Genomic DNA, 21,665 nt, shown 5'->3' with positions numbered 1-21,665 from the left:
AAGTCCAACCAAAACAATAATCAAAAAGTTTCACTTGCAAATCCCACCCACCGCAGGGAGCACGACATGGGTGGCCCCACCCCACCATGGCAGTAAATCAAAGGACAGAGGACAACTGGGTCTCCTGCTGCAGATGGCCCTGCCTGTGGAAATGAGTCTGAAGGTTCTACACTCGTGATGCAAGGACCAAGAGCTCTGGACAGGGCCAAGCACAGTTCGGTGCTGGCAGGTTCAGGAGGGCTAAGCCTTGCCCTCTGCAGCCCCTGCAAATCCGCACCCACTCGCCTCGGACCCCTTCCACAGCTGGAGGCGATCCTGGCCAAGGGGAGCCCCCAAGATCACTCGCTCACACCCGAGACGCCTGCACCCTGGCACAACCCCCACTGCAACGCCCAAAGCCTCTGGATCCCCGAAAGCCTTCGCCACACCTCAAAAACCACCTGGATATCCAGAACCAGTGAAAAACAAGCGAAACAGCAAACCCAGCTGGCAGGCCCCGCCCCTCACAGTGCAGAGATCTGGAGGCGCCAGGCACTCGCGATGGCCACTCCGATCTTGCCACAAAATCTGTATTCACAGTCGCCTTGCCACGCCGGGCACCAATTCCTCCTCTACCCACGAGACCAATGGCAGCCCGAGCCAGGCAACCACAGCTTGAATAGAAAGCATTCCTGAAGGGCCCTCTATGACGGCACTTCCTCTTCTGCCAGGGACCTTTAAGGGCCATGGCCCAGATTTACAGAACCCAGGTGAACTGGTGGTGCAAGGGGAACGGACTAAATAAAGGAGTGGAGAGGCAGCTGATGGGGTGGTGGGCCACAGAGTGGGGAGCTGCGGGGGAAGGAGAAGGCCCCTGATCCTGTACTGGTCAGTCAGACATTCAATCAATGCTATCACAGTCCCTCAGGAAAAACGCGGGTGGTCTGATTGAAGGTAAAAGAGGCAGGTAGTTTCAAGACACCTGATACTGGCGAATTATCAAGATAGGCTGAGAGCAATGACTCCAGAGCCAGCCCTGGAGATGCAGAGAGGAACTGGCCTAGCAGCAGCCCAGAGTCCTGGACAGACATTGCAAAGGAAAAAGGCTGGAAGAACAGAGTCTTTGGAAAAAGCGCAACCACTGGACTCTTGCCTACAAGGGAAACCACAGAAGGCAGTTTCAGAAACACAATTTCAAATCCAGAGGATGGGGGAAGAGGGGTAGTACAGTGGGCTGGGCACTTGTCTTGCATGCGGGAAATCTGGGTTCACACATCAGAATTCGGAATGGTTCCCTGAGCATCACCGAAGTGCAAGAAAGAAAAAGCACTGTAGCACTGTCGTCCTGTTGTTTATCGATTTGATCGAGTAGGCACCAATAACATCTCCATTGTGAGATTTATTGTTACTGTTTTTGGCATATTGAATATGCCACGTGTACCTTGCCAGGCTCTGCCGTTCCGGCGAGATACGCTCCGTAGCTTGCAGGGCTCTCTGAGAGTGGTGGAGGAAGCCAGTAATCAGTATACATTAGGAAAATAATTATTTTACAAACATAAAAGAACAAAGAATTTGCACTGATGATTAGTTACCAAAGTTGACCATTTCTATGGTTCTATTTATTGAAACTCTATGCATGTGTGGGAGCTTAAGAAGCAATCTCTTTGGTCAGAGTGAAAGAACAGTGGGTAAGGTGTTTGCCTTGCACATGACCAGTCCAGGTTTGATCCCTGCATCCCATGTATTCCCCCAAGTACCGCCAGTAGTAATTCATGAGTGCAGAGATATGAGTGACCGCTGAGAATCACTGGGTGTGACCTAAAAAGCCAAACAAAAATAAGAAGCAATCTCTTTTTTTATTGTTTTGGTTAGTTTGTTTTTAGACTATAGTCAAGGGCACTCTGTGCATACTCCTGTCTCTGTGCTCAGGAACCGCTCCTGGTGGTGCTCCAGGGACCATATGTGTGCATGGTATTGAATTCAGGCCATCCCCTTGCAAGGCAAGAACGCTACCCGCTGTACCACATCTCCAAACTCAAGCAGCATTCTCTGAAGTAACATATACTCCCAGGAGCAAACCCAAAGTTCCTACACCTCCTCCCTGATGCAAATGTCTTCTCCCGCACTCGTGTCTATCCACTGAACTCCTCCTCTCCAAGGCCCAGCTCGCCCTGCCATCCCATCCACACGGCGGCCTTCTTTCTCTGAACCACTGGAGTACTCACTGTATCATTTGCACATGATCTTCCCATGTAAACACTAGCACACTTTTTTAACAGACACAGTTTTTGTGAGTCATTTTCACAAAGTCCTTTTTAAATTTTATATTTTAGTAACTATAGAAAATTTCAATGGAATTCTCTTTAAAAAGTTTGCATGTCTGGAGCTAAAGAGATAGTACAATTTGTAGGACCTTGTCTTGTACACAGCCAACCAAGATTTGATCTCCAGTATCTCACACGGTCCCCGGTTCACTGCTAGAAGTAGTTCCAGAGTGCAGAGCCAGGAGTAACTCCAGAGCATCTCCAGCTGTGCACCCCTACACACACAGCAAAAAGGTTCCACATCTATATGTAAATTTATATTTGGAATCTACAAGCAAAATAATATAAATAGAGTCCATTAAATTTCTTAAAAACTGGTAGGCAAACAAGGACTGTCTGGACAGATTCTAGCCCTCAAGTCTGGAAGTATAAAGCCTTAATACTTTAATACTGCCAAAGCATTGGATCAAGCCTAGCAGACGTCCACAAATGTAGACATCTTTGCAACACTTGTAAGATGATTTATGGCCTTCTAACTTCCAAAGTCTTTGAAATGTAAGACTACAGCCCTAGATATGAACAAGACTGCCTTGGGCCACACCAATAGTACAGCGGGTAGGGCATTTGCCTTGCATGCAAATGACCTGGGTTTGATCTCTGGCATCCCATATGGTCCCCTGAGTAGCACCAGGAGTGATTTCTGAGTGTAAAGCCAGGAGTAACCCCTGAGCAACACCAGGTGACGCCCAAAAAAGAAGATAGGCAACAAAGCATAACAACAGTATTAGCACTATCTCTGCCTTGACTTTACATCATATCACAATATTTTTACTCGTATGACAGTGATGTTACTGACATCAGTCACATTTATCACCGCTTTTAAGTTTTAAGTATCTTAAACTTGCCACTTAGATCACCTCTGCTAACAGCCTTCCATTCTAAATGAGAATCTGGTAACTCTCCCCAGTGATCATTCAGCTACCAAAGGTAGCTGACAGCTCTCAGGTGCTGACAGCTCTTTCTCAGCATTCCATATTTCTCAGTGATCATCAGAGGCCATTCCATAATGATCATCTCCTATGCACAGTGCAAAAAAGTTTCAAGCAGCTATCATTAAAAAAACAAGTAACTATTCCCAAGTTTTAATTCAATGATCTTGCTGTTCAATGAATTAATTTTAAAAGCACACATTACTATGTGACAAGTTTGGATTCTTTTAATTTCCATAACTGTATTTCAATGTAACTGGCATTATTTGTAGATATGCATTTTAAGCACCAAAAATTCTTATTCTGATAAGGGATTAGAAGCATAAAAAAATCATAAAAAACCACGATCCAAGGAGCTAGAAAGCAAAACACCCTGCTTGGCTTATTGATCCAATGAGAGAATTAGCAACACTTTATTGAGTACCTATTGTATTAGTCTGAGCAAGCTGAACTGACTGTTTTTAACCAACCAAAATGATGATTTCACACCGTCCAATCTGATGACAGGCCCAACATATAAGCCCACTAATAATGAATGAAAATATAGCTGCACTGTAAAGGTCACTGCCTGGAGGAGAAGTGAGGACGGATTAAGTGGTAAGAGGAGGCCAGCACACAGAAAGAAGATGTCAGAAGACAAAGTGACCAGAGGGGATTACCCACTTAATTATCCCAAATACAAATGACCCAAATAAACTGCAAGTCTTATTGTTTTCTATGACCTAACAGTGATCAGAACCCTTTCCCCAAAACATTATTAATACGTCATTTCTCCCCCAAATTCCTTTAACATAATCTGCTACTTTATACTAATAAGCCAACTTTAAAATAAAGATTAAAGCCAGAAATACCGACTTATATTTATATGCCACATCCATGTGCCTAATGTTCAAATGGCACTTTATAACTTCACTGTAGAACTGTCATCCTGTTGTTCATCAATTTGCTCGAGTGGGTGCCAGTAACGTCTCCATTTGTCCCTGGCACATGCCAGTGTAGGCTGATGGCGTATTGGGGGATCTCTCAGGGTCAGCTGAATGAGGACCGTCATTGTTAATATTTTTGGCACATCAAGTATGCCACGGGTAGCTTGCCAGGCTCTCACTTTATAACTTACAAAATAATTTCACAGCAATGACTCTACTTGATCCGATTCACATCCTTGCATAATTTGTGAGGGATATCCCCATTCTCCAGATTATACAACATACACCACCCAAAACAACTCAGAACCCCAGAACTAACATTTAAAAAATGGAGGAAAAAGGGAAACATATAGCTTCTCTCCAGTATTGTTCCTATGACTACAAAGGTGTTGCGTGAACGTTCTGCAATCGGAGGCGCTGAGATAGGAACGCGGAAGAAATATTCACTGATTGGAGGACTAAGGCTCGCTCTGGCTCTTAGCAAAGGCAGAGGGCCTCGTGGACCTCCTTTTATTGATCATGGTACCTCTAAAGGGCGCAATATAGTGACTTCACCAAAGGCATCAAAAAATGTTACAGGGAGAACATTGAGACAATGGAACATATTGTTTCCTTGTATGGGTAGGCCTATAGCCTCGGGAAAAGAATACAGAACTGAGAAGGGAAAGATACAAAACCGAAACTGAAACCTACAGGCACCTGGATACAAAACCGAAACTGAAACCTTCTTCAGGCACCTGGATTTACATCCCAAAGACTAGGCTGTGCTTGCCACTTCAAATACAAACTGGGCAGGCACCTGAAATCTGCATCCCAAAGACAAAGCTGGGCCTGCACCTGAAATCTACAATTTACAATATCAAAGGTCAGGCCTGGCTAACACCATCTGCATGTCAAAGACCAGCCAGGCTTCTGTGAGAGAAGGAAAAACTGCTCTTTTCAGTATTCTGAAATTATTTTTCTGAAGGCAGCTTGAAGGGGGAAAATGTTCAGCTTCATCCAAACCAGTCAGGACACACGAGAAGTCTCGCCCATTTTCATGGGTCCCTATGTTCCTGTCCGTAGTACGGTACAGTATACATGGGCTCACCCTGATAGCTCAGTCCAGCCCCAACACAAAGGCATGAGAAATAATACGCTTTCCACATTTCTCACATTCAATTTCTCTCTAGTATGAAATCGCTGGTGCTGATGAAGGCTGTCTCACAGTCCTTACATTAATATGGTTTCTCTCAAGTGTGAATTCTCCTATGAGTACACGTAAGTGTTAAGGCTATCCTACTACTGTATTATGCCTTATGAATGTCAGGCCTTCCCAGACTCCTGACATACATAAGACTTCTCTGCACTGTACGTACCCATATGTGTTATAAGGGAAGATGATCAAATGAAGGACTTTCTATATGCCTTGCGTTTCTAAGGTTTCTCGACAGTGTGCATTCTATTATGTCTAGTCAGCTCTGAGTATCTGAGAAAGATCTACCCACACTCCTGACATACAAAAGGCTTCTCTCCCAAATGAGTTCTCCTATGTACAGTGAGCACTGAGCATGAGCTAAAGGCCTTCCCACATTCCTGACACTACTAAGGCATCTCTCCAGTATGACTTCTCATATGCTGAGTAAAGATTGACTGCTGAGTGAAGACCCTTCCACAAACTTAAAAATTATGAGGCTTCTCTCCAGTGTGAATTCTCCTATGTACTGAAAGATAGGAGGACATGCTGAAGGCCTTCCAAAACTCCTGACATACATAAGGCTGGGATTTCTACTATGTATAGTAAGATACGTGGATCTGCTAAAGGTCTTCCCACACTCCTGACATACAAAGGGCTTCTCTCCAGTATGAGTATTCATATGCCTATTAAGGGCTCATAAATCACTGAAAGCCTTTCCACATGCCTTAAGTTTATGAAGTTTCTTGCCAGTATGAATTCTCCTATGTATACTAAGAACTGAGGATCTGCTAAAGTTCTTCCCCCACTCCTGACATATATAAGACTTCTCTCCAGAATGAGTATTCATGTGCCCTTTAAGGGCTGCCCATCAAGTGAAGGCCTTTCCATATGTCTTACAGAATCACTGTTTCTCTCCAGTGTGATTATCCTTGTGCACAGAATGGCTTCAGTGATAAGCAAAGACCTTTCCACAGTCCTGACGTGAATAAGGTTTCTCTCCAGAATGACTCTTTCTGTGATGAAAGAGATCAGAGGAGCAAGTTTAGGCCTTCCCACAGTCCTGCCATGAGTAAGTTTTCATTCCTGTATGAATTTCCCTGAGGCCATCAAGTTGTGAGGACAAGGTAAAGGCCTCTCCACATTGCTCACATGCATGAGGTTTCTCAGCAGTGTGAATTCTCTGATGTATAATACGTTTTGAGGGGGAAGTGAAAGCGTTCCCACAGTCTGTAAACATAAACAGTTTCTCTCCAGTTTGGAATCTTTGCACTGACACACTGCGATGATACCTGCCTCAAAGTTTGTTCTCCCTGGTAACGATCCTGGGGATTCTGTCTAATGTAGGTTTCTAAGGGAACATTATTCTTGGACAGGGTCAGTACATGGTGACTTTCCTTATGCCAATGTCGGAATGTGGGACTCACTATAAACAGTGCTCCTCTCCCACATTCCTGGGGCTGCTGCCTTGAGGTGTTTGTGTCCAGAAACTGAGGAGAACAGACTGTGAGGAACTTTTCCCAGGTGAGAGGTTCTTCACAGTGAGGTCGCTCTCTCCACACTGATATCCCTCAGAAGACATTAGCCTTTCTCAGCATCCCCATGGAGCAGAGGGCGGGATTGCTGACTTGGAGATATTGTCACAGAGTGCAGGATCAGAGACATTCCACTGGGGTTGGCTGCTTCCTTGTACAATGCACAGGAGGATTCCAATTACTGCTCCATTCCTTTATAGTCTCTGTGAAAAGAAACTGCGGCCAACATTTCCACGACTAGGAATGCAATTTATGACAGGTGGATGGATGTTCTATGGGATGACCCAATGTTTCCACATAATGAAGGCTGCACAATCATTAAATTGTTCAAATATTCTCAACTCGATAAACATATACATAAAATGGACATAGTACTGTCTGCAGAATGCCAAAGAAGTAGTTTCCAACAAAATAAAATACACCCGAGTCTGGGTTTGTTTGTAGCACAGTGTGGAGCCCCTATCCATGTGTTAAGGCATGGCTACAATCCTACACAGCAAGATGGACCATGGGGGCCACTGAAAACATTTCACAACAAACAAATCCTCTCTAGGATCAAGGTTTTTTATTCTTTTTTGGTTTGTAGTTTGTATTTATTTTGAGAATGACCACACCAAGAAGTGACAAGGATCACTGACGGTGAGTCCCATGGAACAGTGCTGGGAATAGAGTCCAGGTTTCCAGCCTGTGGAAGGCAAGTCTGCCCCAATACTCTATCACTCGTGGCAACAAACCAATTCTTTTAAGCAATTAACTCTTGTGCCTACTTTCAATCCAGTGAAAAATCACAGTATTTCTTCTAAATACTAGTAGGAATTCGGTTAAGAATGCTAGAACAGCATTAAGAATGCTAGGACAGGTTATGAATGCTAGAAGAGTGGGGAGGGCATTCCCACTGCATTTGGTGGACCCAGTTTGAATTCTGGCATCCCAGATGGTGCTCTAAGCACTTCCCAGAGATATTCCTGAGAGCTGAGCCTGAAGTAACTAGTCAGCATCACCGTGAGAGAATGAAAAAGCAAGAAATATGAATAATAATAACCAAAATTATATCCTTCGATTTTAAAAGGACTGATTTTAGCATCCACTAAGACTCTGGACCCTCTACTCAAACATTAGGCTACAAAGTTCCACCCTGCAGTGGCCAGACCTCCACTTTCAAGTCACATTCTTCTTCCAAGGAACTATCCTGCCAACATAATATTATATTCAATATGCAAATCATACCGACTCACCCGTTTTTGGTGACTCAATTCCCAAATCAAATTGTTGCAGTGAAATCCCCTGAAGCTGTGATTTCCTTTCTGAAATCAAACATAAAACACAATGGAAGGGTTAGTAATATTGGGACTGGAGTGATAGCACTATGGATAGGGCATTTTCCTTGCACAAGACCAACCCAGGTTCGATTCTCAGAATCCCATATAGTTCCCCAAGCACTGCCAGTGGTAATTCCTGAGTGAATGATCCAGGAGTAACCCCTGAGCATTGCTTGGTGTTATCCAACAAAAATTAAAAAAAAGAATCAGTAATGGAAAGTATTTGAATGACGTCCATTGTGGGGAATGCTAGGAGCAGCTTGCAAATCCACAAAGGAGCCTTTTCAGTTTTGCTTTTTATCCAGACCTGGTGATACCTGGGAACATATGAGATGTCAAGTTTTCACCTGTGTCTGCCATGTGCAATGCAACTACCCTTCCTGAGGTATCAGCTCTCTATCTCAAATCAGTATTTTATCGTAGGCTCATACATTCATTATGTAAACAGAAAAGCAAAAGACACTTCTTTTTTACTTCTTATTTTTTTGCTTTTTGGGTCACACCTGGCGATTCACAGGGGTTACTCCAGGCTCTGCACTTAGGAACTGCTCCTGGCGGTGCACAGCAGATCATATGGGATGCTGGGAATTGGACCCGGGTTGGCCACATGCAAGGCAAGCACCCTAACTGCTGTATTATTGCTCCAGCCCCACAAAAGTTGTGTCTTAGTGGATTAGATAGAACAGCAGGGAAGGCACTTCCATCACATGAAGCTGACAGGGTTTGATCCCTGAATACCACCAAAAGTAACCTCTGAAAACTGCCAGGAATAAACACTGAAAATTCTGAGCCCTACAGCCAAAAATAAATTTAATATACTGCCAAAACATTCTAATGATCTGAGGGCAAAAATAAGCATGACACAGAGAGAAGAGTGGTAAACAGATTCCCCTGAAAGGGTATACCACCAGTGCAGGCTGTACAAGAAACCACTGAAGCACAAACAGGGGGCCAATGGCTGTGAATCCCATGAATATTGTACATTACCTGACAGATAAGGAAAAATGACAACAAAGCCAAGAAAGGAAAGCACAGGATCATTCTATGACAAGCAGTTCGTGAAATAAAGGGCATCGTGAGCGTGAACAGACACCTGTATCCAAGAGCCCGAGGCCTCCATGGTCAGCAGCGTGACTCACATGAACTCAGGCATCCACACACTTCGCAGGGCCCGAGCCACAAAGGGTCCTCAGACACTCACCTGCACACATGCCTCTTCTACCCCACCTTAGGGCTCCTCCTTCAAGCCAGGAGATCACCGCAGGCTTCACCCCAGAAATCCCTGTCCCAATAGAGAAATGATATTGGTGACAAGCCAACACCATATGTCTCAAACAAAATTAAGCTAATTCCTAAAAGAGCTTGAACAGAAACTCTGATATCCCCAAATTGGTAGTTATCAGTCACAGAAGTCCCAAGTTTTAAATTCAGTCTGAAATTGTTATGCTGAAGAACCCCAAAAAGCACAGGAAGTGACTCAAAGCACTGAAATACAACAGAAACTAATGGCATGAGTCCCTAAAAAGAAAGTGAACTTATGCTCAGAGCGATAGTCCAGCAGGGCAGGCACCTGATGACGCACAGAGATAGGTTTGATCCCTAGCAACCATAAGGGCCAGGAGCAATGCCACAAGAAATTCCTGAATATACAGCCAGAGTTATCCCTGAGCACTGCTGGGTATAGTCCCCTAAAATAATCAAAACTGAAAAAAATAACAAATGAAGTTGCAGGTCAGGTACAATAGAATACGTGCCATATAGGTGCTGAGCCGGTTTAGTCCACAGCACCCCCATGGGCCCCTGTGGTCGTACAAGAAGTAGATTCATCTAGCAATGGAAGGAAATATTCACAGGAAGTTTATCGATAGTACATCACGTGGGGGGCTTTCCCATGCTCTTGACTGGCCTGGGTAGACACCCTGCATCCCAGAAGCAAGCCTGACGATTGCCAAGTGTGGCCAAATAACAAAAACAAACAAAGAGAAATGAACATATGAAAGTTATCAGCATTGCTGTCAATAATCCTGGCCCATCAGAACCACTGTCCCTGGGGAACACAAAGCGCAGCCCTGCTCCCAGGCTGCTCTCACCGAAGGCCCGCAGCTGATGGTAGGTCTCCAGTGGCCCTGAGCACATCCACTGTGGGATAACAACAAATACAATAGAAAACAAAGCGGCAGATGGAGTTACACTACAGAGGGTCTGGGGACAGTGGGCAGGACTGTCAATCCCCACTGTCCCATCTGGTCCGGCAAGCACTGCCAGCTGCAACATTGAGTGCAGAGCCAGAAGTAACCAAAGAGAATCACTCGTTGTGACCCTCCCCTCACCTCACAAAACAAAAGTGAGTGCCCTGCCACAGAGGCGGGGATGGGTGGTGGGGTATGGAATGAGGGGGTGGGAGGGATATTGGGATCATCAGTGGTAGAGAAGGGGTACTGGTGGATGGATGGGTACTCGAGCATTGTATGACTAAAATACAAGTAGGAAAATATGTATATCCGTGAACTGTACCCTCACGGTGATTCACTAATTAAAAATTTTTTTAAAAAAATTTAAAAAGGAAAATGTTGCATAGATCAAAGTACAGTCACTTTGCAAAGACAATTACTATAAGTGAAACAGATATAAAGCACACAATCATTCCTGTCCTAAAATATAATGATCACTAAATGTTGCTCAAAAGAAAACAAAAAACAAATGAAACTGAAGACAGTCTTGAATCCACGCCACCTGATAGGGACCCTGAGATCTGGTAGGAATAACTGAACACTGAGATAGAAGTACTCAGAGAGCACTGCTTGTTGTGGCTAAATCCAAATAAAAGGAAAACAACAGACAAGGACAAAGTAGCCTCAAATAGCAAAGAGTCGGAGCACTCAGGCCAGGAATTACATCCCAGAACTCCTTCCTGAAACTCAAGAGACAGAGACACTAGAAACCGGTACGTGCCTGTTACTGCATCATGTCACCACATTGTTCTCCTCCCACCTGAAACAGTGTGTCAGTGGCATGTCACCATTGTCTGCAGCTTCTGTAATTCCCAAGGATTAGCAGGTGGCTCCGTGGAATCACCTGGAAGAGAAGTCAGACCTATGAGCTCCAGAATGGAGCACAATTCATGGGCCTCATGATGATGGCCCAGCATCACCCTCAGGCCAGCTCACAGACCCACTCAGAAAGACATCCCCGGATGTTCCTTCCTCTCCAGGTGACAAAGAAGTGCGTTGTAATCCACGATGCCATTCGCTCTCATGGAAGGTAAAGCAAGCAGCTGACCTGCTGACCTGTTCTTAGGGCTCTTGGGTCTACCCTAATTGAAAATTCTATAATTTCTGAAAAAAGATATATAGCTGAATAGTTAAAAATCAGATCCCAGAGTCAGATCAATAAAACACAGGGAAAGGTGGGCACTGGCCTTCTACACAGCTACCGGGGTTTGACCTCCCTCATCCATACCGTCCACAAACCCACCAGGCGTAATTCCTGAGTGCAGACTCAGAAGGAAGCCCAGACTACTGGTGGATGTAATCCCAAAGCAAAATCACACACTCAAGAATAGTGAGTTGTGTACTTAGTAGGAAAAAGTACATTTACTATCACAACTTCCTGGAATTTAACCAGAGTAAAACCCTTTTTATGATGGCCTCAGTGATAGCACAGAGCATAGGGTGCTTGCCTGGCATGTACTTCAATCAACTTTCAATCTCCGTCAGATGGAAACGGTTCCCACGTCTTGCAGGAGGTTATCAATGAGCAGAGCCAGGAGTGACCCATTAACATCGAAGGCATGACCAACTGGAAATGAAACTATTATACTGTGGCAGTCTGCTTCTAAGGCCAGGGCCTGCACTCCTGGCCTATCTCTTACACCAGAATCCAAATTCTACATAAATCCTGTGAACCTTCTGATAAGAACAGACTGGCATGCCGGTGGAGGCTAGGACATGGCCCAACTGGTAGAGTTCATAGCAGGGCTGCGGACACCTGGCAGCGCCTGGTGTGACCCTGAGCTGAAAACAGGCTGTGATTTCCAAGGATTGCATCTGTCTGACTCAACTTTACACCCTGAATACCTGAGTACTGCTGGATTTGAGATCGCCACTCCCCTCCCCTCCGACAAAGGCACAGAAAAAGTAGTCTGCTAACAGATATGTGTGAAATCCAGCAATAAATCTCAAGGCTCAATTCTTTGGTTTATTTTTGGGCCACACCCTGAGATGCTCAAAACTTACAGGTCAAGTTTTCACAGATTATGTCATTTTACTCATTCAGTTATGTGATCCTGTGTAAGAAAAGTAGGTGGAACATACATCTGGCCCAAAAAGAAATCTAAATGATGAAAGTCTATAATTTTTCTCAAAGACTCCAACCCCTTTGTTTCCTCTGACAGCATCTTGTTGGAAGTTTTCCAGCATGTTCACATCTAAGAACTTCCAATGAAGGTATGAACACAGGGGCAGGAGAGAGCACCCCAGGCTGGAGCACATGCTGGTCATATGAAACCTCGGGGACCTTCACCAGTACCCACTGGCACTGCTAATGTGAACAGAGCAGGGCACAACCCTCAAGCACTGCCAGGTATGTCCTCAAATCCCAGCCCGTCTGCTCTCCAAGTAGTGAGATAGACCAGGGAGAGTAGCTCAATGGCTGAGCACCTCCTTTACTGGTGGGGGACACGGCACGGCTCCCCTACATCCAGAGACACATGGACAGAGGGGAAGAGTCCCTGATCAACTCCAAGTTTGTAGCATAAAGGGGGAAACAAAAAGATGAGGTAGGAGAGAAGCCCACAGCAGCCAAAAAGAGGTTTGGGAGACACCAGGCAGTGCTCAGGGAACCCTATGCAGTACTGGAGAACAAACCCCTCAGCCGCATGAAAGGCAAGTGCCCTGTCTGCTCTCCTACTGTTCGGCTTTTCTTTCTTTGCTTTGCTTTTTGGGTCACACCTGACGATGCACAGGGGATATTCCTGGCCCTTCACTCAGGAATTGCTCCTGGCGGTGCTCAGGGGACCATATGGGATGCTGGGAATTGAGTGCAGCTCGGCCGCGTGCAAGGCAAATGCCCTGCCAGCTGTGCTTTCGCTCCAGCCCCCTCAGCTTTTCTTTCTTTGTGGTTTTTGGGCCAGATCTCTTGATGCTCAGACACTCCTATGGGGTATGGGAGGATTGAACCCAGGTCCGTCCTGAGCAAGACCAACACTGTCCTGGCTGTACTAAGGCTCCCGCCCCTAGAGTGATACATCTAAAACCTAGTGCAACAGGTCCCTGAAAATCCCATTTCTGCAAGTACTCACCAGAACAGAAAGGGCAGCCTCTCGTCCTGGAGAAATACCTCCGTCAATGAGGGATTGCTCTGAAACCTAACAGGGGAAGCAGAAATTATTTTTCTGGGGAAAAATAAAATCAGAGTTAGCAGAGATAGTAAATGGATAGGATGCTTTTTGTTCAAGCAGCTGAGCCCGGGTTAATATGCAAGAGCACATAGATTTCCCCACCCCAGCACTGCCAGGAGCCACGCCTGTGCTAAGATCCAAGAGTGAGCCCTGAGCACTTGCCAGCTGTGGACCAAAAACTACAATTGATAATAACAGAAATATAGTGGGTGGGGTTCTTGTCTTGCACGTGTCTACCCAGGTTTGACTGCCGGCATTCCATGTTTCTCTGAGCACCCCCAGGTGTGATCCCTGAATGCAGAGATAGGAATAACCCCTGAACATTGCCATGTGTTCCCTCACCCTAAAAAAATCTAAAAATTATGTAAAACAAAGAAATAAGGGTGTGGTGACCAATGGAAATCCTAGATTGCATTATGGTACATCTAGGGGTACATCCTGGAAGTGACCAGCCTACCACCTGCTACATTTGGTTGCAAGGACCACTCTGCTCCAACACAGCCCGGATGCTAGACCCACTTCTGCCAGAGTCTCTTCAGCTCCGCATCTCCCAGGATCCCAAAAACCTACCGCAGTCGCAGGAACCCGGGAAAATCAAACGGTCAGCCACACACTCCTGAGTCCCCGGCCAGTGCAGAGGGCAGTGCACTGGGAGAGCATCTGCCGTGCACGGGGCTGACAGGACCGAGCCTGACATTCCACAGGACCCTGAGTCCCGCCAGGAGAGCCCCCTGGTGCAGAGCCAGGAGGGACCCTGCACGCGGCGGGATGTCGGTCAAGTATTATGAAACAAAACTTTGTTTTTAATTAAAAGAGAGACTAACTCCCCCCTTTCCAGGGAAACCGACCCTTCGGCCCCGACTCCATAATCACAATGACAGAAGTGGCCCGACAAGGACCGGCCCGGGAACATTCCCGGGTGACACCCCGCCCCAGCCCGAGACCCCCGGGGGCTCCGAGTGTCCCCGCAGGAACCAATGGGGAGGCGGCCGCGCACGCCCCGCCGACCTGCAGGAAACTGGGGAACTGGGGCTCCCTCTTGTCTCTCTCTGTGGCCGGGCCTGAGCGACAGGGCAGCGGGGAGGGCGGGGCCTTGACCGACACCCCATGGGGTCCCCCGACCCCCGGAGGATCCCGAGTGCAGAGCCCGGAGTTGCCCCGAGCCCCGCCGGGCGCCGCCAGGCCTCCCTGGGACTCGCGCCCGCCGGCAGCCCTGAGGTAAGTTCCCTCAGAATCCCCCGCGTCTCCCTGAAGGGCAGGAACGAACTGTAGGAACCTCAGCAGAGCGAGGGGGCCACCCGGGTGGGGCCGCCGCCCCTCTCCCCCCCGCCCCCGCCATGGCACAAAGCCACCCAGCCAGGACCCCCTGTCCGCCCCGGGATCCCCCTTCCCCTCCTGCCCCAGTCCCCATGCTCTGCGGCCGAATGGAAATGCTGCCACCCTCAGACAGGAACTCGGTGACGTCACCCACACTTCCGGCTGGAGTGTTAAAGGGCCAGACTCCAACTATTCCTGACCTGGTACTTTCTGGTCAGGAAAGTTGATTTTTTTCCCGTTCCTGAACTTGGATCAGGTCAGCAGGAAATCTGTGGGGTTGCCAACTACCGGACAGTCAGAGGATGAAGCCAGAGTGTTTATATTTTCACAAAGGGAATAAAATCCACAAGGATTTCCTTGCAAATACCCACCAGTAATAGCCCCAAACCTGACCCCCAACCAACACCGCAAAAAAACAATGCTCAGAAATCACTGGGCGTTAATATCCAGATATCATAATATTTTGTGTTCATTATCCGTTTTGGGGGTGCACATTCTGTAGTGCCGAGCATTTTCCCTGACTGCTCAGGGATCACTCCACACTGGGCTCGGGGAACCCTCTGGGGTTCTAACCATGGATCCTGGGTCAGCACCTCCCAACTGAACTGTCCTGATTGTTGTTTACATTGCACTGAACTTCCAATTGCTGGAGTAGCTCCAACTGTTCATGTATTCAGTTACAGGAGTGGGCTAGAAACTAAGTGAATCACATGCCCAGAATTTGTTAAACTAATTTTGTGGGTGACCTAGAATCAGGCTTAGGAATTGGTGAATGGAAAAGTATTACATGTGTAATCAATATTCCTTTATATGGATCTGTGTGTGCTCATAGCCATTGGGGTTCTCAAGCTGCTCTTAGCTCTGTGCTCAGCAACTCTTCAAACAGTGCTCAAGTTTGACTATGTACTGAATTTAACTGGGATCTAAAATGGATCAGCCACATGAACAGAAGGTCCCTTCTCTCCTCTGTAATGAGTAGTCATTTAGTAGTTTGGTAGTGGATGAATTGCACTCTAGCACTGTCATTCAGTTGCTCATTAGTTTGCTCGAGCGGGCACCAGTAATGTCTCCATTGTGAGACTTCTTGTTACTGTTTTTGGCATATCAAATATGCCACGTGGAGCTTGCCAGGTTCTGCTGTACTGGCAGGACACTCTCGGTAGCATACCAGGCTCTCCGAGAAAGACCGAGCAATCGAACCCAGGAAGGCCGCATGTAAGGCTCTACTGCTGTGCTATTATGACACAAAAATGAAATTCTTCAAAATTTGTACTAGTAGTCAAGAATTGTACCTTGGTTGTGCAGAGAAAGTCTCTTTTTTTGAGATATGCTGATGTAATGTTCAGCTATAATTTTATGTTTCTTATCACATTGTTCATCCAATTGTTCGAGTTGGCACTAGTAACGTCTCTATTGTGAGACTTCTTGTTACTGTTTTGGGTATATCGAATACGCCACGGGTAGCTTGCCAGGCTCTGCCGTGTGGGATGGAGGAATCGAACCCAGGTCAGCTATGTGCAAGGCTAACGCACTGCCTGTTATGCTATCGCTCCAGCAATGTATTAATTTTGTGAGGGGGCACATCAAGCAGTGCTCAGGGATGGGTCCTAGTGGGGTGCTGGGGACCTTCTGGGTGTTGGGGATGGATCCAGCTTTCTACTTCATACAAAGCCAAGCATCCTCCCCACTGTGCTATCACTAGGGCCCACCAACCACTTCTTTGAAACATTAACACTTGCACGAACATTCTACAGAGGCAAACACAGTATTCCATTAGTATGAAGAATAATACAATGTATTTAGGTTTTAATTTGACTAATGTCAGTGCCCAGTGAGACTAAGGCCCTCCACTCCCAGCATTACACTCTGGATTTCCTCTTGAGCTGTTGCGGGAACACAGATGAGGTGCAGGGATGGAGCCTGGACCCCACCTTTCAAGTCACATGCTCGCTCCACTGAGCTATCCCGCCAGCATAGAAATATGTCTATTCCACGTGTGAATCTTGCCATTCACTCCTATTTGGTGACAACATTCTCAAGTGAAATTTCAGCAACAACAAATCCTCATGCTGTGGTTTGAGTTCTGAAATCAATCACAGCAATCAAGGTAAGAATTAGTCGAACAATCCCTGGGTGGATAGGCCGGGCAGGTGGAGGGCATCTCTGTGGTTCTCACAGTCCAAACAGGCCAACAGCAGAGGGAAGATCCTTCGGGAGGATCCCTGTAAGGAGCCTGACAACCCTCAAACTAATTCTTAGGCTTATGTATTTGCATAGAACCGGTGACATTTGGGGGAGCATATAGGATACTGGGGATCAAACCCCAGTCAGTCATGGGTAAGACCAACACCCACCCCGCAGTACTGTCACTCCACCCAACTAGCTTTGTTATGGGCTCACTCCTTCACTTTTAAACACAAACACTGAGGGAAATCTCTTAGAAAGTCAAAGAGAGAACAGCAGGTAGGGTGACAGGGGCTGTTCCCTGAGGACCGCCCAAAGGAAGGCCTGAGGACCACCAGGAAAACCTACAGCAACACAAGTCCCCACAACAAAATAAAAGGTTCTGGACAGGGTCCAGCAAAGTCCTGTGCTGTCAGAGTCAGGAAGGCCAATCCCCGCCCACCCTCACAGCAGGCCCAGTGCTCAGCCCCACAGCCACCCGCTGCTGCCCGATCCCGGAGCTGGAGGCGATGGTGGCGAAAGGGGCCCCCCAGGATCACATAGTCACACAAACGACCCCTGCATCCTAGTGGGGCTCAGAGACTATATAAAATGCCAGATGTAGATCGAAGCTGAGTTCGCTGCTTATAAGGAAAGCACCCTACTTGCTTTACTATTGCTCTGGCAATTTATAATCAAATTATTTTCACCACATCAGTAGTGACCCTGAGCAAAGCTTCCAAAACAACACCACCCACCCCAGAAAACAACTATTTCTCTTTTAAAAAAATGCAAAACTTTAACCTCACTACTCACCATAACAAACAGGTAGGGGTCATCTGGTCAGGAGAGGTATTATTCAACTGGACCTTAAGAAGCAGCAATTCTTGACCTAGAAAAAAACGCACAAAAGTTGGAATAAAGTGGGTAGGAAACTTGCGTACATGCACATACAGCCAAACCAGATTGATCAACAGCATCCCATATGGTCCGCAAAGCAACGGCAGCAGGAATTCCCGAGTGCAGAGCCGAGAGTAAACCCTGAGTATCTCCGGATGTGGTACACAAGCCAAACCTAAACAACACTGAAAACATGTCAGTTGCAAACACCAGCAGGGACCCAATGACTGAGTAACCCAGCCCCATCATGACAGTCATAGAACAGAGGACAACTGGGCCTCCTGCTGCAGGGGGGCTGGGGCCCTGCCCTTCAAAGTGAATCTGGAGGTTCTACACTAGTGGCACCAGGACCAACAGCTCTGGGACAGAGCCAGCTCAGTCCCATACTGGGAGGTTAGGGATGGCCAACCCCTGCCCTCTGCAGGTCCTGAAGCCCTCAGGCCCGAAGCCACCGATCTCAGCCCTGCACCCACACGCTGCTGAACCTTTATAGAGCTGGAGGCGATCGTGGACAAAGGTACACCCCCACAATCACCCACTCATGTACGAGACCCCTGCATCCGGACACAGCCCCCACGACAGCCCCAAAGCCTCTGGGTCCCTCAAAGCCCCGCCGCGCCTCAGGAACAACCTGCTTATCAGAAACAGGTGAAGAACAAGTCCTAAAGGACCCCCCCAAGCTGGCGCAGCCCCACTGCTCACAGTGCAGGGATGGGGAGACGCAGTGTGCTCACAGGACTCCACTCACTTCAGGTCCCAACATTGCTCTAAGAGAGATGCATCTGCTGAAATGTGAGGATGCTCTACTGGAAGGTTACTGAAGGTGGCGGCCTTGCTCACAGTAACCCCAGGGACATCCCAGTCACTACTCCTATGAGCACTGTGGGGAGTAACAACTGAGCACGGAACCAGTGGGACCCAAAGGAGTAACCCTGCTTTTAGGCCAAAACACTAAAGATACACCCCCTGCACCCAACAGCCCATGTTCTAGGGAGAAGGGGACACTCCATGTCCAGCATCGACTGAAAGTTGTGTGTGCACATATGAGCCTGTAGGACTCTGAGCAAAGTTCAGGGTCACTGCACATGCCTCTCAAAGCAGTTAAAAGTGTCTTGAGCCAAAAGCCCGAGATCCTTTGCTCCGTCTCCCTGGAACTGGGGCTTGCTCAGAACTGTAAACACCTTCCCTTCCGGACCCAGCCTGCTCCGCGGCCCTGAGCACCCCGGGCTTCCCTCCCCTCCGGACTGCCGGCCGAGTGGCCGGCACGCCGACCCCAAGCGCCGCCGCCGTCCTGTCTTCCGGCAAAGGTCTGTGACGCTCCCTCGACCCGCCCTTCCGGACCCAGCCTGCTCCGCGGCCCTGAGCACCCCGGGCTTCCCTCCCCTCCGGACTGCCGGCCGAGTGGCCGGCACGCCGACCCCAAGCGCCGCCGCCGTCCTGTCTTCCCGCAAAGGTCTGTGGGAAAGGGGCGTGGCCTAAGAAAAGTGGGCGTCGCCTCATTGCCGGCGGCCAAAGCTCACGCGGCGGAAAGTAGTTTTCTCAACATCCTATCCAAGACTAACATCCTAGCTATTCGCAAGCAGTAGGACAATAAAATACAAGACTTCACATAAGAACATCTCAGTAGGAGACCAGGTTCTACACCGGCAAGTAAGAAGCCAACCACTATTAACTGAGCCTATCCACAATCCTTTTTCGCAACAAAAGGAAACAGGGACACTCATCATCAAGAGCCCTCTTTTATATCACCACAAACAACATGAAGAAACAGCGAAAATCCCCATTGCAACCAGAGGACGATCAAAGGAGTCCGGAAACCTCAATGGGCGCCTCCTACAAACTTGACCTCTCTGAGAAAGAATTCAGACTTGAAATCCTCAACATGTTCAATCAACTCAATGCAAAGATGGACAACTTCAAGGAAGACCTGGCGGAAACAATACAACAGACAGCCGACAAAATACGGGAAGAAATGAGAGCAGAAATAAAAAACCTTCAAAAAGAAATGAAGGATTCCGTACATGAAATCAAAAACTCTCTGACTGCCCTCAACAATAGGATGACTGCAGCCGAAGACAGAATCAGTATGCTTGAAGATGAGCTGCAAGAGGCCTACAGACAACATCAAACCATGGCAAGAGACCTCAAAATAGCTCTAGCCAGAATCAGAGTCCTAGGGGATGAATTCAAGAGGAACAACATTAGAATCATTGGACTACCAGAACCACAGGGAACCAACCCCAACGAAAAAGACACAGTCAAACAAATCATTGCGGAAAACTTCCCACAGCTGGACAATGCAGGCATCCAGATTCAAGGCGCCCGGAGAGTGCCAGCTAAAAGAGATCCTAACAGAAAAACCCCAAGACATATCATAGTTACAATGATGGACATCTTCCAGAGAGACACAATACTCCAAGCAGCAAGGTCCAAGAAGGAAATCGCATACAAAGGAGCACCCCTTAGGCTCACAGCAGATCTATCAGAGGAAACCCTCCAAGCTCGAAGGCAATGGTGGGATATAGTGAAAAAACTCAATGAAATCAACGCTTCACCAAGAATACTTTATCCGGCTAAACTCTCATTCAAACTAGAAGGAATCATACACTACTTTGGGGATAAACAACAGCTCAGGAACTTCATAGACTCAAAACCAAACCTAAAAGAAGCACTAAAGGGGCTATTGTAAGACAAGAACAACCTCTACAAGCACAACAAACCCTTGCACAAAGACGGCACAAAATCCCATAACAATAATCTCCCTTAATGTCAATGGTCTGAATTCACCAATTAAGAGACACAGACTGGCAAAATGGATTCAGAGACTCAACCCAACCTTCTGTTGCCTGCAAGAAACACATCTGAATAGCCAGAACAAACACAGACTCAAAGTCAAAGGATGGAAAACAATCCTGCAAGCAAACAACTCCCTCAAGAAAGCCGGAGTGGCTTTACTAGTATCGGACAACATAGACTTCAGGTTGAAAAAGATTAGAAGGGATAGTGAAGGCCACTTTTTATTAATCAAGGGATGTGTACATCAGGAAGAAATCACACTCCTGAATGTCTACGCACCCAATGAGGGACCAGCTAAATACCTACAACAGCTGCTAAGAGACCTCGAGAAGGACATCTCGAGCAACACAATAGTAGTTGGAGACTTCAACACTGCACTGTCTCCTCTGGACAGATCTAGAAGATTAAAACTCACCAATGAAATACTGGCTTTGAAGGAAGAAATAGAAGAGAGAGGGCTAATAGATCTATACAGGGCTTTATATCCCCAAAAAAAGGAATACACATTCTTTTCCAGTGCACATGGAACATTTTCCAGAATAGACCATGCGCTGGGCCACACAACATACCTCAACAGAATCAACAAGATAGACATTGTACCAGCTATCTTTTCAGACCATGATGCACTGAAGATAAAACTTAACTGTGGACAGATGCAGAAAACCAAATCAAACACCTGGAAATTAAATAGCTCGATATTGAACAATGAGTGGGTCAGGAAGGAAATCAAGGAAGAAATCAAAAGGTACCTAGAAACAAATGAGAATGAAGACACGAGCTACCAGAACCTGTGGGACGCAGCTAAAGCCGTTTTAAGGGGAAAATTTATAGCTCTGCAAGCGTCTCTCAGGAAGGAAGAAAGGGTCCACATAAATAACTTGACTTCACAGCTCAAGACCTCAGAA

General features: G+C 47.0%; 2 long non-coding RNA genes across 4 annotated transcripts in view; one reads left to right on the top strand and one right to left on the bottom strand.

The window, feature by feature from the left end:
• The window catches only part of LOC129404418 (uncharacterized), a 357,292-nt gene that overhangs the window by 99,256 nt on the left and 236,371 nt on the right, over window positions 1-21,665 (top strand). The window lies entirely within an intron of this gene.
• LOC129404419 (uncharacterized) lies at window positions 4,511-9,472 on the bottom strand. 2 transcript variants are annotated; one of them, XR_008629850.1, is made up of 3 exons: window positions 9,388-9,472; window positions 8,103-8,171; window positions 4,511-7,083 (listed from the first exon to the last, which is right to left on the bottom strand). It is a non-coding gene; the product is annotated as an uncharacterized LOC129404419 (long non-coding RNA). The 2 variants fall into 2 exon arrangements; XR_008629851.1 differs by having other exon boundaries at window positions 4,511-7,070.

The sequence above is a fragment of the Sorex araneus genome, chromosome 4 (assembly GCF_027595985.1).
Source record: "Sorex araneus isolate mSorAra2 chromosome 4, mSorAra2.pri, whole genome shotgun sequence".
NCBI lineage: Eukaryota > Metazoa > Chordata > Mammalia > Eulipotyphla > Soricidae > Sorex > Sorex araneus.
Note: the sequence above shows the minus strand (reverse complement) of the source record. Positions and strands in the feature narration are given on the sequence as shown.